Below are 13,952 nucleotides of genomic sequence, written 5' to 3' on the forward strand. Positions count from 1 at the left end.
TCATGCAAAGAGTTGACTTATTGGAAAAGACTCTGATGCTAGGAGGGTTTGGGGGCAGGAGGAGAAGGGGACGACAGAGGATGAGATGGCTGGATGGCATCACTGACTCGATGGCTGTGAGTCTGAGTGAACTCCGGGGTTTGGTGATGGACAGGAAGACCTGGCGTGCTGCGATTCATGGGGTCGCAAAGATTCGGACATGACTGAGTGACTGAACTGAACTGAACTGAACAGAGGGGACCAGATGCCATGATCTTCGTTTTCTGAATATGATCTTTAAGCCAACTATTTTCACTCTCCTCTTTCACTGTCATCAAGAGGCTTTGTAGTTCCTCTTCACTTTCTTCCATAAGAGTGGTGTCATCTGAATATCTGAGGTTATTGATATTTCTCCCGGCAATCTTGATTCCAGCTTGTGCTTTTTCCAGCCCAGTGTTTCTCATGATGTACTCTGCAAAGAAGTTCAATAAGCAGAGTGACAATTTACAGCCTTGACGGACTTCTTTTCCTATTTGGAACCAGTCTGTTGTCCATGTCCAGATCTAACTGTTGCTTCCTGACCTCTATATAGGTTTCTCAAGAGGCAGGTCAGGTGGTCTGGTATTCCCATCTCTTTCAGAATTTTCCACAGTTTATTGTGATCCACACAGTCAAAGGCTTTGGCATAGTCAAGAAAGAAGAAACAGATGTTTTTCTGGAACTCTCTTGCTTTTTCCATGATCCAGCAGATGTTGGCAAATTGATCTCTGGTTCCTCTGCTTTTTCTAAAACCAGCTTGAACATCTGGAAGTTCATGGTTTATGTATTCCTGAAGCCTGGCTCAGGAGCTGGGCGGCTGCCACAGGGGACAGGAGCCAGGCAGCTGCGACGGTGCAGATGGGCAGATCATGGGATTCTGGTTTTCAGGGCGGCTCTGGGTCCCCTCCCACTTTCCAGGGCCGGGCTGAGCCCTGGGGGCCTCAACAGCATTTCCTGTAGCGTTCTGGCCCCTGCTTCTACTGTCACCTCCCAAACTCTGGCGTTACTGCTTCACCAAGGCACCCCTGTTCTGGCCCGGAGAGCCCGCAAGTAGCCCGGGGGAGCCACAGGGGAGTAAAGGACCCAGGGGAGGGAAAAGAGGAGAGGGCGGCTGCGCAACCCCGGAGGACGTTTGGAACCCCCGCGCACCCAACTTCCCGCGCCCCCCAGCAGCTTCATTCCGGAACTCACCACTGGGAGTCCCGCTGAACCAGACAATGAGAAGCAAGTCCAGGAAGCCAAAACGGGTCTCAGGGCTACCAATCTCTCCCTTTGCCTCTGGATCTCGATTTTGCAGGCGTGGAGGATGCCAGGTCAGAGGTCTGCCTCTGGGGAGGCAGACACTGCACTTCTGGCACTGCCGCCATTGCTCCACCGGGACTCCCCGCCCCAGATAAGGCTGTGCAGTCATTAACCTGTGGCTTCCCCAGCCTGCTAGTTGGAAGCCAGGGTGTCGCCACTTCCTCCTCTTACCACTTGTTGGAGGCGTTTCGTGGCCTGATAGCCAGAATATTCCTAGTTAGATCATTTTGTCATTTTGGTCTCCCTAATTAATAGAAATTGATCAGAGGTCAGGGAAGAATTTCTGGCAAGAAGGTCATGGAGGGGAGAGTTCAGGGCTTCCTACTTCCCCATCTTGAGCTTGCCTTGGGTGATCACTGACCTTTTCATTGTATTGAGTTTCCTTAGGGTTTTCCGTGGAGAAGGCAATGGCGCCCCACTCCAGTACTCTTGCCTGGAAAATCCCATGGACGGAGGAGCCTGGTGGGCTGCAGTCCATGGCGTCGCTAAGAGTTTTCCATACCATCTTATGAAAACCTGAAGGAACTTTTCAGCCAACCCAGCGACTGTTTCCGGTGCCAGTTCAGGGGGCAGACTTAGTTGATAAACGTCGTCTGTGTCCTGACCGGTCCACCGACCTGCCCTTCTCTCATCCCTCTCCCTCTCCTCCGGCTTCTTGAGTCCCAGAGACACAACCGTATTGAAATTAGGCCAGCTCATCACTCTGCAAGTTTGCTTCGGTCCCATTTGTTTATTTTCCCTTCAAAATTTCAATGCCAGTGCATTTTGAAGAAGGATCCTGTGTAATTCTACAGGTTGTTTGCCCCTCCTTTTTTTTTTTTTTTTGTAGAATTGTACAACTTTGAAAATTACATAAGTTATAATGATCCAATATTATTTGTCATTCAAAAACAAAACAAAACAAAACAACTTTCTCTTACTCCCAGCAACCATCCAGGGGAATTTAAGTTCCTGAAAGAAGGCCAATTCAAGATGGCTTCTACTCCGGTAGAAACAGAAAACAAAAATGAGAAAAAGCAATAAAACAATGGATCCTCATCAAACTTATATACTTGTGCACAGCAAAGGAAACCATAAACAAAACAAAAAAAGGCAAACTACAGACTGGGAGAAAAGATTTGCAAATGATGCAGCTGACAAGGGCTTAATTTCCAAAATATATGAAAAGCTCTTACAACTCAATAATAAAAACAGGGAACCCAGTCAAAGAATGGGCAGAAGATCTAAATAGACGTTTCTCCAAAGAAGGCATACACATGGCCAATAGGCATGTGAAAAGAGGCTCAATATCAATATTTATTATTTGGAATTAATTAATTTAAAAATCTTACTTTATATTGATTGGAGTATATAGTTGATTAAAAGTGTGTGTTAGTTTCAGGTGTACAGCAAAGTGATTCAATTAAGCATGTACATGTATCTATTTTTTTACAAATTCTTTTCCCATTTATGTAATTATGGAATATTGAGCAGAGTCCCCTATGCCACACAATAAGTGCTTGTTATCTATTTTAAGTATAGTAGTGTGTATATGTCAATCCTAAACTCCCAGTTTATCTCTCTCCATCACCTATCACCTCTGGATATAAGCCCAGGAGTGGGATTGCTGTATCATATGGTAGCTCTGAACCTGCCTGCAATGCAGAAGACCTGGGTTTAATCCCTGGGTCAGGTTCTGACCCAGATGGTAGGAGCCATTTGACTTTTTAATAAGTAGGATAGGCGTGTTATAAGGAAAGTGAGTAGGGCACAAGAGACCCTGACGCAGCAGCTTAGAGATGTTGAGTTTTAATCCCTGTTGATGTATTAGGGAAATAGGATATTGAGGTTGATTGGGAAACTTTGTTGAATCTTTTAGACAAATATAAATGGGAGTATGGTGGGAGGCGATGGAGGGGTTATCAGTATCCCAGATTATAGGGTTTATAGATGAGGAAGGTAGTGGGGGAGGTGAAGAAATAGTAGGTTTGAGAAGCAGTAGCCAGGCCATCTCAGGAGAAAGATTTGGAACAGTGAGAAAAGCCTTGAATTTGGAGAGCAGATCGCTTCCAAGGATTGGAGTGGGGCAATTTGGGAGTACGAGGAAAGAATGAGAGAATGGGGTATTTTGAAGTGTGCAAGGCAGAGGCTTGGTAATCTGTGGTGTAGGCGCTAAACCGTCAGAGATCTGAAAGACTTTAGTTTTTCTGGAATAAGCAGGTGTGGCAGAACAGGTGGCCCCTGTGTTGATAAGAAAAGAGATCAGCTTCCTTGCCACTGTGAGATACCCTGGACTCCGTAAAGGTGATGAGAGTTGGGGCCTGGGGTCCTGGGTACCTTCAGACTTCAGCGGCCAGTCCGAGGAGCCTGGGCAGAGCTGGGTCTGAGGACTCCTGGTCAGGACCAGGAGATGTCTGGATCCCTAGAGAGGCATTAGGGCATTAGGGATTAGTGTCCCTTGAGAGTCCCTTGGACAGCAAGGAGATCTAACCGGTCCATCCTAAAGGAAATCAATCCTGAACACTCATTGGAAGGACTGATGCTGAAGCTGAAGCTCCAATACTTTGGTCACCTGATGCCTTTTTTAGCTTTTTTTGAATGTCTGGGGATGATTGGGAAATAAAATGGGTATTCAGGACAACAGTACCTTCTTTTGAACTTGGATCTAATTTTGTATATTTTTGTAGGGACAGAATTCTAGCTAGGTTAACAGAACAATGCCTTCTGTTAATCTAGGTAGAATTTGTGCTGCACTTTCATCTGGTCTTTGAGTTATTTCTCTGAGTTTATCAAAGTTAACAGCCTTATGTCCTGCTTTTTGGAGGGCTGTAGTAAGGCAAGTCACCATGTGATTATAGGCTGTTCACCCAAGACGCCTTGCCTGGTAGGCCCAATCAAAGTTGTCCCTGGTTGGTAGTTAGGTCTACAGGTATAGTACCATCAGTTTGATGTATTTCATGGGCATGAGCCTGAAAAGCTTGACAGACTTGTTCTTTCTCTTCTGGGAGGAGGGTAGAAGAGAGTATAATGAAAATATCATGCCAGCTCAAGTCATAAGACTGGGTGAGGTATTTAAATTATTTTAAATAAAAGTGTCCCTTGAGAGTCTCTTGGACAGCAAGGAAATCTAACCAGTTCATCCTAAAGGAAATCAATCCTGAACATTCATTGGAAGGACTGATGTTGAAGCTGAAGCTCCAATACTTTGGTCACCTGATGCAAAGAACTGACTTATTGGAAAAGACCCTGATGCTGGGAAAGATTGAAGGCAGAAGGATAAGGGGACGACAGAGGATGAGATGGTTGGATGGCATCACTGACTCGATGGACATGAGTCTGAGTGAGCTCCAGGAGTTGGTGATGGACTCCCGGATTTCCCGATGGGAAGCCAGGCGTGCTGCAGTCCATGGGGTCTCAAAGAGTCAGACATGACTGAGCGACTGAACTGAACTGAAACAAGTGTCAGGGTCAGAGGAAAAAGAACCAAGATGTTTCTTGATTTGAGATAAATCGGAGAGGGAGAATGAGACGTGTACCCAAACAATGCCTTCTGTACCAGCCACCTCTACTAAGGGAAGGAGGGGAGCAGTAGAGATTCAGGGTCCTGTTTCTTTAAGGCCCTTTGCAGCCAAGTGTGAGGAGGGGATTTAGGGAGGTCGGGATGGGACTTGAGACTCAGGTAGCAGGGTGGATCAAAGCCCCAGAGCCCCTTCCAAACAGGCTTGGAGGGAGGGTGAGAAGTGGTGGCAGCCTGCACCTGAGAGCAAGAGGAGAGAGGGAACCTAAGGTGGGGGTTGGGGAACTGGGTCTGCTACAGTGGGATTAGAGGCGATTGGAGGTGCACTGTGGTCAGAAGGCTCAAAAGAAGAGGAGGAAAAATCCGAACAGGGATCAGGAGATATAGTATTGGGGGGATGTGGCCCAGGATGGCCTAAAAGTATCTGAGGAGTACAACAGGAAGTACAGAGAGGACCAAGGGTGGAAAGCAAAGAAAGCCTGAACATAAGGGATCTCTGACCACTTGCCATTGTGGCGGCCAAAGTTATAGAGGTCCCGTAAAGTACTGGAACGGAGAGTTCCGTTTTCTGGCCATTGGAACCTAATATCCAGTTGAGATTGTGGCCAGACAGTGTTAGGGTGATAAGTGAGTTGCATTGGCCTTATCTCTCCTTGAAAACCCAAGGTTTTTAGGTTTTGGAGAAGGCAGCCTAAAGGGGTAGATTTTGTAGGTTGGGACTGAGAATTTCCCATTATAGACGAATAGGGAGGGAGGGCAAACTGGGGCGAGAGAAAAACGAGGAGAAAGGTCCCAGAGAAAAGGCATACCCACTCTCACGGGCTTCTCAGACAGCCAGACAGCGTCAGGGTCTACAGTGAAATCAGTTCAGTCACTCAGTCGTATCCGACTCTTTGCGACCTGATGGACTGCAGCACGCCAGGCTTCCCTATCCATCACCAACTCCCGGAGTTTATTCAAACTCATGTCCATCGAATCCGTGATGCCATCCAACCACCTCCTCCTCTGTCATCCCCTTCTCCTCCTGCCTTTAATCTTTCCCAGCATCAGGGTATTTTCTAATGAGTCAGTTCTTCATATCAGGTGGCCAAAGGATTGGAGTTTCAGCTTCAGCATCAGTCCTTCCAATGAATATTCAGGATTGATTTCCTTTACGATGGACTGGTTAGATCTCCTTGCAGTCCAAGGGACTCTCAAGAGTCTTCTCCAACACCACACAACAGTTCAAAAGCACCAGTTCTTCAGTGCTCAGCATTTTATTTTTTTGAAATGGGCATCCCCTATTTCAAAGTGAGACCAGGTCCCAAAGGCTGAGGGGATCCTCTGCCTAGCTCTAGGGCTTCAAAAACCAGACCAGAGAAAGAGGATCCCAGAGAGCAGGAATTCACTCACTCCTGCAGCTGATGAAATTAGAGCCTGTGTGTGGATGTCAGTCCAGGAAGGCTAGTGGAGAGTCCCATCCTGGGGACTCCCTTCAGTTTCTTAGCGAGGTCCAAGGGAGGGAAGCACCAAAGGTGGGCTCAGGAGAGGAGCGCACCTAGCCGCACTGGGTCTTCCCTCCCATGTTTCAGCACCAGAAATGTAAGGCAAGCGCGATGAAAAAGAGTGAGCCAGGCATTCAAGCAGAGAAAGATTTATTATAGGAGGAAAGAAAGAAAGTGACTGGCTAGAGAGAGAAACCAGTGCTCTCTTTTTTACAGCCAACCCTTCTCATACCCCATTAATGGGAAATTGTGCCCTGGAGGAAGGGGGCCTCAGTTTGTCTTTAGCCTACAGCTGCGGTCTTATGGTCACTTAGTTGAAGGGGTCTCAGGGTCGGGTGGTCACGTAGTCTTGAGAAACTGGCACCAGCAGGGAAAACAGGATATCGCCTTAAGGAAGGTCCAGTCTGCCCCCCAGGGCAATGTGGCCACTGTGACTTCATCCCTTGATTGTCAGGTCACCACAATGGGCCATATTTTAACAATACGCTATGAGCCCCTTGCGAACTGTAACATGTGCAATGTTTTTTCTAAGTTGGATCCCACCACAGAGGCCTATAGGTACATGTTCACACTTTTTATGGGGGGCCTCCCTTTTTGACCTCCAAGAAGCCTTCCTGCACATGTGCACACAGGGAAGTCTTCCTTAACCTCAGGAGTGGGCACCTCATCTCTGCTTCAGCAGAGCTCAACTTTTGCCACTAACTTTGTCCTTGGAGTGAGGACAAAGCTTGAATGTTATTCCACCTGACAAATACCAGGTGTCCAGCCCAGGGGCCCACTGTTGCCTCCCTCACCAGAACCCGGTTTGGTGCCACTTCTGGGGATCCACCCCTAACAGAAGCACAGGACGTGGAAGGGCAGGAGGGGCTGCGGCTTCAGGCCTGGCCTCCCATCCCTGTGTCCTTAGGTGAAGCTGAGGCTCTTGCCTCTGCCTTGTCTCTGGAGCATGGCTGCACGATGCTTTTTCTCTCTCCTGGAATTGGTCATTGTTCTGCAGAGCTGGGTCCCCTCAGCCAAAGAGGAGGGAACTCTGTCTTGGTGAAGGAAGAAGATGAGTCTTTCTCATCCTTCCCTCAATCTTCTGAGCCAGGTGCTTGGGGCTTTGCCTGTTTCTTTCTTCGTGTGTGTGTCTGTCTGTCTGTCTGATTTCCAGTTGTGTTTAGAGGAGCCTGTAGATTAGCCAGGAGGTACCAGGGAAGTGTCCCCTCCCAGTGTTTGAGAGAGAGCCTAGCCCTCTGTCAACAGAAATCACCAAGAAACAATTTATAATAAGAATAGAAAAGAGTTCTGTTGGAGCCAAACGAACAACTAGCCCAGCAGCCAGCTTTCAGATTACTCTGAGAGAATGCTCCAGAGAAGCAGGGTTTTCTGCACAATCTAATATCTCGTCAGAACAAAGAACATTAAAGAAGTGAGGCTTATATTTCTCCAATGATTCAAGAAAGAACAGACCAGCATGTACACATCCAGTCGGTACAGCCTTGGCCCCTGGGAAGGGCGACTTACCCTCAAAGAAGGACGAGCATTGGAATCCCAGGAGGAAGGGCATTTAATTCTTCATTTTTAGCATGGACATTCTTTCCTTCTGGTCAGGGTGTCCTTTTCCCTAGTAATTAAAGCAGACGTACAGTGTGTGTTTGATAGGCCACAAACAGGCTGTTTTAACTAACATAAAATTCAGGTAAACTCATGTATAAGCCAGAATGACTTCCCTATATCCCAATATGTGAACATCTCTTTCATCACTGCTCTGGAATCTTGCCTCTTAGACCCCAAGGTAGACCCCTCCTGGCACTGCACCTTTCTCTGGATCTTCTGGAAAGCAGACCCTTGGTTTATAACTCCTGCCTCTAGTCTTCCTCTTCACTCTGCCTGTTGCTGTGTCCTGCCTTCTTCCCCAGGAGGCCTCTGGCCACTCTGCGCCCCGTGTTCATTTACCACGTTTTCCAGGATGTTCTGCCTCTTCACTATCTGCTGAACGTCCTGTGTGTCCAGACAGACTGTGAGCCTTTGGAGGATACATGTGTTAGTAGCTCAGGCATGTCTGATTCTTTCAACCCCACTGACTGTAGCCCAGCAGGGATTTTCCAGGTAAGAATACTCATGTGGGTTGCCATTTCCTTCTCCAGGGGATCTTCCCAACCCAGGGATCCAACTCGCGCCTCCTACATTGCAGGCAGATTCCTTATTGCTGAGCCACCTGGAAGCCCTGGCGGAGGACAGACCCTGTCTTGCACTGTCATAATTTTCTCCACACCCCACCTCATGCTCTGCTTATAGTAGCTGCTCCCCCAACGTCTGACCGTGGGAATGCACCTGGCACCCGTGAACACACAGTCAGTGATCTGCAGAATTTGCCATTTTTTGTGAACCTCAGAGAGTCAGAGGAGTTAGGGCTGAGGATTTGGGGGCTGAGACCACTGGGACCCAGAATGGAGGCCCCTCCCACTGGTGGCCCAGCCCTTCAGAGGTTTCCTTGTGGTCTCAGGGACACTGGGGACATAAAGCATCCTTTTCTCCCCACCCAGCGCTCACCTGAGTGTTCCTTTCTCAGCTGCTCACTCTCTGGACTACCTTTTCACTCTCCATACTCATTCCAAACCTGGACAGCCCTGCTTAACTTACATGTTCCCCCTTCTCTTACTTTTCTCCTGATATTCAATAAATAAGATGCATTCAGCTCATAAATCCAGACGGTAGCCCAGGTTTGAGAAGAAGATTTCAAGATGGGATTAACTTACAGGAATTTCATTGAAAAAAAAAACCCTGTGAGAGAAAAGGAGGAAGATTGAGGAGGCTGGAGAACCATTCAGATGGATGCAGTTCTGACCCAAAATGAAGGAGAGAGGGGCAGGAGGCAGGGTGGTGGCATCCCACACTGCCATGTCGTCTGGGGAAAGTTCCATAAGGCTCTCGAGAAATCCATGTCCCCCAGGAAGGGGCCTGCCTCAGCCCCCCAAGACTAGCAGGCTTACTTCTTGGCTGGGAGCAGACATGGGGAGAATGACCTTGACACAAACACGGCGATGGACTTCAGAGCTCAGCTTGGGGCTTGCGGTCAAGGAAGCACACTGTAGTTCAAGACCTAAGGTACACCTCAAGTCTGACAAGCAAAAGCCAGACAAAGCGCTCAGCTTGAGAAAGAATGAGTCTTTTGTAAATACTGGGGTGTTTCCCTGCTGGCTCAGTGGTAAAGAATCTGCCTGTCAATGCAGCAGACAGGGGTTCGTTGCCTGATCCAGGAAGGTTCCAGTGCCGCAGGGCAACTAAGCCTTTGTGCCACAACTATTGCTCTAGAGCCCGGGAACCACAACTCCTGAGACCACGTGGTTCAGCTACTGAGCCCTCGCACCTTGGAGCGGTGCACCACAGCAAGAGGAGCCACTGCAAGGAGAAGTCTGCGTACCACAACTGAAGAGTAGCCCCGGCTCTCCATCACTAGAGAAAATCACTCCATAACTAGAGAAAAGCCTTCACAGCAACGAAGACCCAGCACAGCCACGACTAAATCAATAGATACATAAAATTATTTTATAAAATATTCGTATTGTAGGGGAGGAAAAATAATTTCCCCTCCATCCCTCTGAGTTCTAGGCTCTAATAAAAGATGGATTAACAAGAGAAAAAGAAACAAAAGTTTCAGTTCAGTTCCGTGGCTTGTGTCTGCCTCTTTGCAACCCCATGGACTGCAGCACGCCAGGCTTCCCTGTCTATCACCAACTCCCAGAATTTACTCAAACTCATGTCCATCGAGTCAGTGATGCCACCCAACCACCTCATCCTCTGTTGTCCCCTTCTCCTGCCTTCAATCTTTCCCAGCATCAGGGTCTTTTCCAATGAGTCAGTTCTTTGCATCAGGTGGCTAAGTTTATTAACATGTATACCTCATGTATATATGGGAGATACCCACGGAAAAAATGAGTATCTCCTTAGAATTCAGACTTAAATACTACCTTTAATTGTACAGCACAGGGATACAGTCAATATTTTATAACTATAAGCAGAGAATAACATGTTAACATTGTGAATCACTGTGCTGTATACCTGAAACTTATATAATAGATAGCTCAATACCACAATCCAAAAAAATTTTAATAAATAATAAAAAGCAGTTTATATCATACACACACAAAATATCACATTAATAAGGAAATGAGAGAGGAGAGGGATGTAGGCTTAGGGGAGATAAAAGATGTTTAAGAAAGTGAGAAATGGAATATATTCTGCCATATCAGCAAATGAGGATGCTATAGTCACCAGTGATTGCTCAGCCTTCCTACGAGAGCTGGTGAGCCCTAAGGGCACTCAGGAAGAACACCTACGATCTAGCAGCCCTCAGGCTGCAGCCGTTATTTAAGGGGCTAGAAAAATTCACATTGAGATATCTGACCACCAGTTATTTGGGGCAAGAATTAGACCAAGGGGCCTGACCATCTTGGCTCAGCCCCACTCTGGGGATCCCAGAGCTTTTTATATAAAACTAGATAAAATGGACAGGGAACAAAAGAGAAAAAAAATTCCAATATGCTTCCCCTGTGGCTCAGTGGTAAAGTATCTGCCTGTAATGCAGGTGACATAGGTTTGAACGCTGGGTCAGGATGATCGTCTGGAGAAGGAAATGGCAACCCACTCCAGTATTCTTGCCTGGGAAATCCATGGACAGAGGAGCCTGGTGGACTACAGTCCATGGAGTCACAAAAAGTCAGATGCGACTGAGCTACTGAACAACAATAATGATAGAAACTAAAGTTAAAAGGTATATAAGTTAATGGAATTTAGATAAGAGTATATAAAATTGGTATATCTAAATGGATTTATAGAAAATGGTTAAATCTCTTATTTAACTATACTATGAGATAGACATGTTTCACTGGAGAATAGTTCTCCTGCTTGGTATTATAAGACAAGAGATATAGATTGCCACCCAGGAGATAATAACTAAACATACTAACCAATAATGTTACCTGAGCCACACAAGAAAGGAAAAAAACAAACAAACTGGGAACTAACATACTAGGACTAATAAAAATAGTGATTTTGCTTTGGGTGTAATTTGTAAACTCAAAAGTATCTTTGCTAAATATTTTATATAAACCTTTGAAGGCATGGTAAATTAAACTCTAAAGTTCTAAAACAGACAATTAGTAAAAGAAATTTCAGTTTTGTTAAAGATCTTGTCACTGATTTTAATATCTTTAGGTGACAGAACTGTTCTTTAGAAAACTGTAGAAGCAACTGGCTTTCTCTTAGAAATCTCTTACAAACCAAAGTGTAAATACAAGCAACAAGGACTGAGACTGAGCCTAATTAGTTCCATCGGACAAGAGTTGAAACCAAGGGGAAAAGTGGCAGCTTTAAAATTAAAAGGGCTGGGAATGTTCTGTTAACCAAACCGCACAGATAGCAAAGCCTTAGTCATCTGAGCAAACAATGTTAATGTATTTCAGCTGTTCTTTGTAAACTAATAACTTTATATTATAATACCCGATTCATGGTTAAGCTTTTAAGTGAAGCTATGAGATCGCTGGTTTTGCCTGTATATTTCTGTGTACACATTATACATGTGAGATATCTCTACTTCTAAAAAGTTTTATCAAGATTAGATTTATAAATAACTATTTAATTTTACTAAAAAGCACTTACATTTAAAAACAGTGGCTAAAGTAACTTTCAGGTTCATGTAAACTGGCAAATATTCAATATTAAGTTGATATCTGGTATTACTGTTTGTTTATCTAATTGATATAGACATCTCAAGAGTCATCAAAATTATGTAACTCCGTATTGTACCTAGATTTAATACATAAGACCTTGCTAGATCTGTTATAAGAAAAATAACTTGATATTATGAAATCTGAAAGTAAATGTAAATGAGATAAAAACATTCCGATAAACTCTTTAAAATAATTAAATTTTAGAAATGTCTACCTAAAATAATCTTTCTAGATATTTGATAACTGAGTCTGAGCAAGCTCCAGGAGTTGGTGATGGACAGGAAAGCCTGGCATGCTGCAGTCCAGGGGGTCGCAAAGAGTCGGACACAACTGAGCAACTGAAATGACTGACTGGCTGAAAGTCCTAGAACTGTGCTAATTTAAGTGATCAAAATAAAATATACTGAAACATCAATTACTAAATAGAAAAACTAAAGGTATTTAGAAATATTAAAAAATGTTGCTATCACATCAATATGTTCTCTATAAGAGAACAAAAGTTTTAAAACCTTATCACCGGTGTTTATGATAACCAATCTATAAAATGCCAATGTAAAAGACAGTTCATTGCTTAATTCTTAGCTTTTACTAAAAACTAAGGTTTTAAGTGTTCAGGATTCTAATTTAAACATGTCACTAAAGCTATAAGGAATAATACAGTAACATTTCAGTATATAGTAAGAAGTAAAATATATGTTTTCAGTTAAAAAATATATGAGAAATGAGATTATATTTTATGCAGGAAAACAATTAGCTGGTTGATCATATTTAGATGGAAAAATGAGAGACAGGATGGATACAGAAAGTGATGAGAGATTATGCAAAGGAAGCCTGAGGAGGAAAAATTTTATACATAGTTAGGATGAACAACACTTAAGTGCTAAGTGAAGTCGCTCAGTCGTGTCCGACTCTTTGCGACCCCATGGACTGTAGCCTACCAGGCTTTTCTGTCTATGGGATTTTCCAGGCAAGAATATTGGAGTGGGTTGCCATTTCCTTCTCCAGGAGATCTTCCCAACCCAGGGACTGAACCCGGGTCTCCCGGATTGTAGGCAGATGCTTAACCATCTGAGCCTTGAAGCTAACTAAATGGATTTTGTTAAGTGAGCTAATGCAAGACTGGAATTTGATTTCTCTTTCTGTTAAAAGTGCTCCTGTTTGAAAACAAATTGCATGAGTTTCTGTGCCCTTAGGCGAGCCGTATTTACTATTTTTGTGACTTTGGTGAAGTGAATAAGTACTGTTTCAGTGACCTATGATCCTGTTGTTTTAAAACTTTTTTTTAATATTTCTAACAAACTTCCCAAATAGTAAAATCTAGCTAAAACTCCTTTAGCCTCCAGCTGACTCAGAGATGCTTCAAAAAAATCTCTGAGACATCTCAGAGAAAAATACTAAATTAAGTTTATTTTTAATTCAAAAACATTGTCAAGTTATTGAAGGTAAACTTTAGGTTGTATTGTATTGATAAATGTCATTGATATAGATATTCAAAAATTTATCCCTAACATCTGATATGTCCTGATATAATATTATCTGTCATAATTCTAGTTATTATCCTAAAAGGTTATATGTTACAGAAATATCCAAGTTTCCTGCTAATTACATTGTATTCAAAGTTTTAACTATACTATTTTAAATTTGTCCTTCATAGAGTATTATAATTTTATATTGCTTGTACAAAATAAAGATTTTCAAAAAGACTCATAAAAAGAACCTGTTTAAACAAATGTAAGTTTCTGATAGCCTTTAGGTAATGCCACTAAACTGGATAATAAATGACACACTATAATAGAAAACTTGACTAATTCATGCAGATCAATAGGAGTTAAGTACATGAGACTAAATAGATAAATATAATTTATAACTTTGATTTTATAAAACATACTAACTTGAATCTGTCTTCCAGTAAACCTTTTTCTCTGATACTGTCCCAAG

At 44.0% G+C, this 13,952-nt stretch overlaps 1 long non-coding RNA gene across 1 annotated transcript in view; it reads right to left on the reverse strand.

Annotated features, from left to right (window-relative positions):
- The window catches only part of LOC138444984 (uncharacterized), a 42,015-nt gene that overhangs the window by 12,832 nt on the left and 15,231 nt on the right, over window positions 1–13,952 (reverse strand). The window contains exon 2 of the long non-coding RNA XR_011258689.1: window positions 7,807–7,906. This is a non-coding gene — a long non-coding RNA (uncharacterized lncRNA). The remainder of the gene's footprint in view (window positions 1–7,806; window positions 7,907–13,952) is intronic.

Source organism: Ovis canadensis, chromosome 8 (assembly GCF_042477335.2).
Source record: "Ovis canadensis isolate MfBH-ARS-UI-01 breed Bighorn chromosome 8, ARS-UI_OviCan_v2, whole genome shotgun sequence".
Classification (NCBI taxonomy): Eukaryota; Metazoa; Chordata; class Mammalia; order Artiodactyla; family Bovidae; genus Ovis; species Ovis canadensis.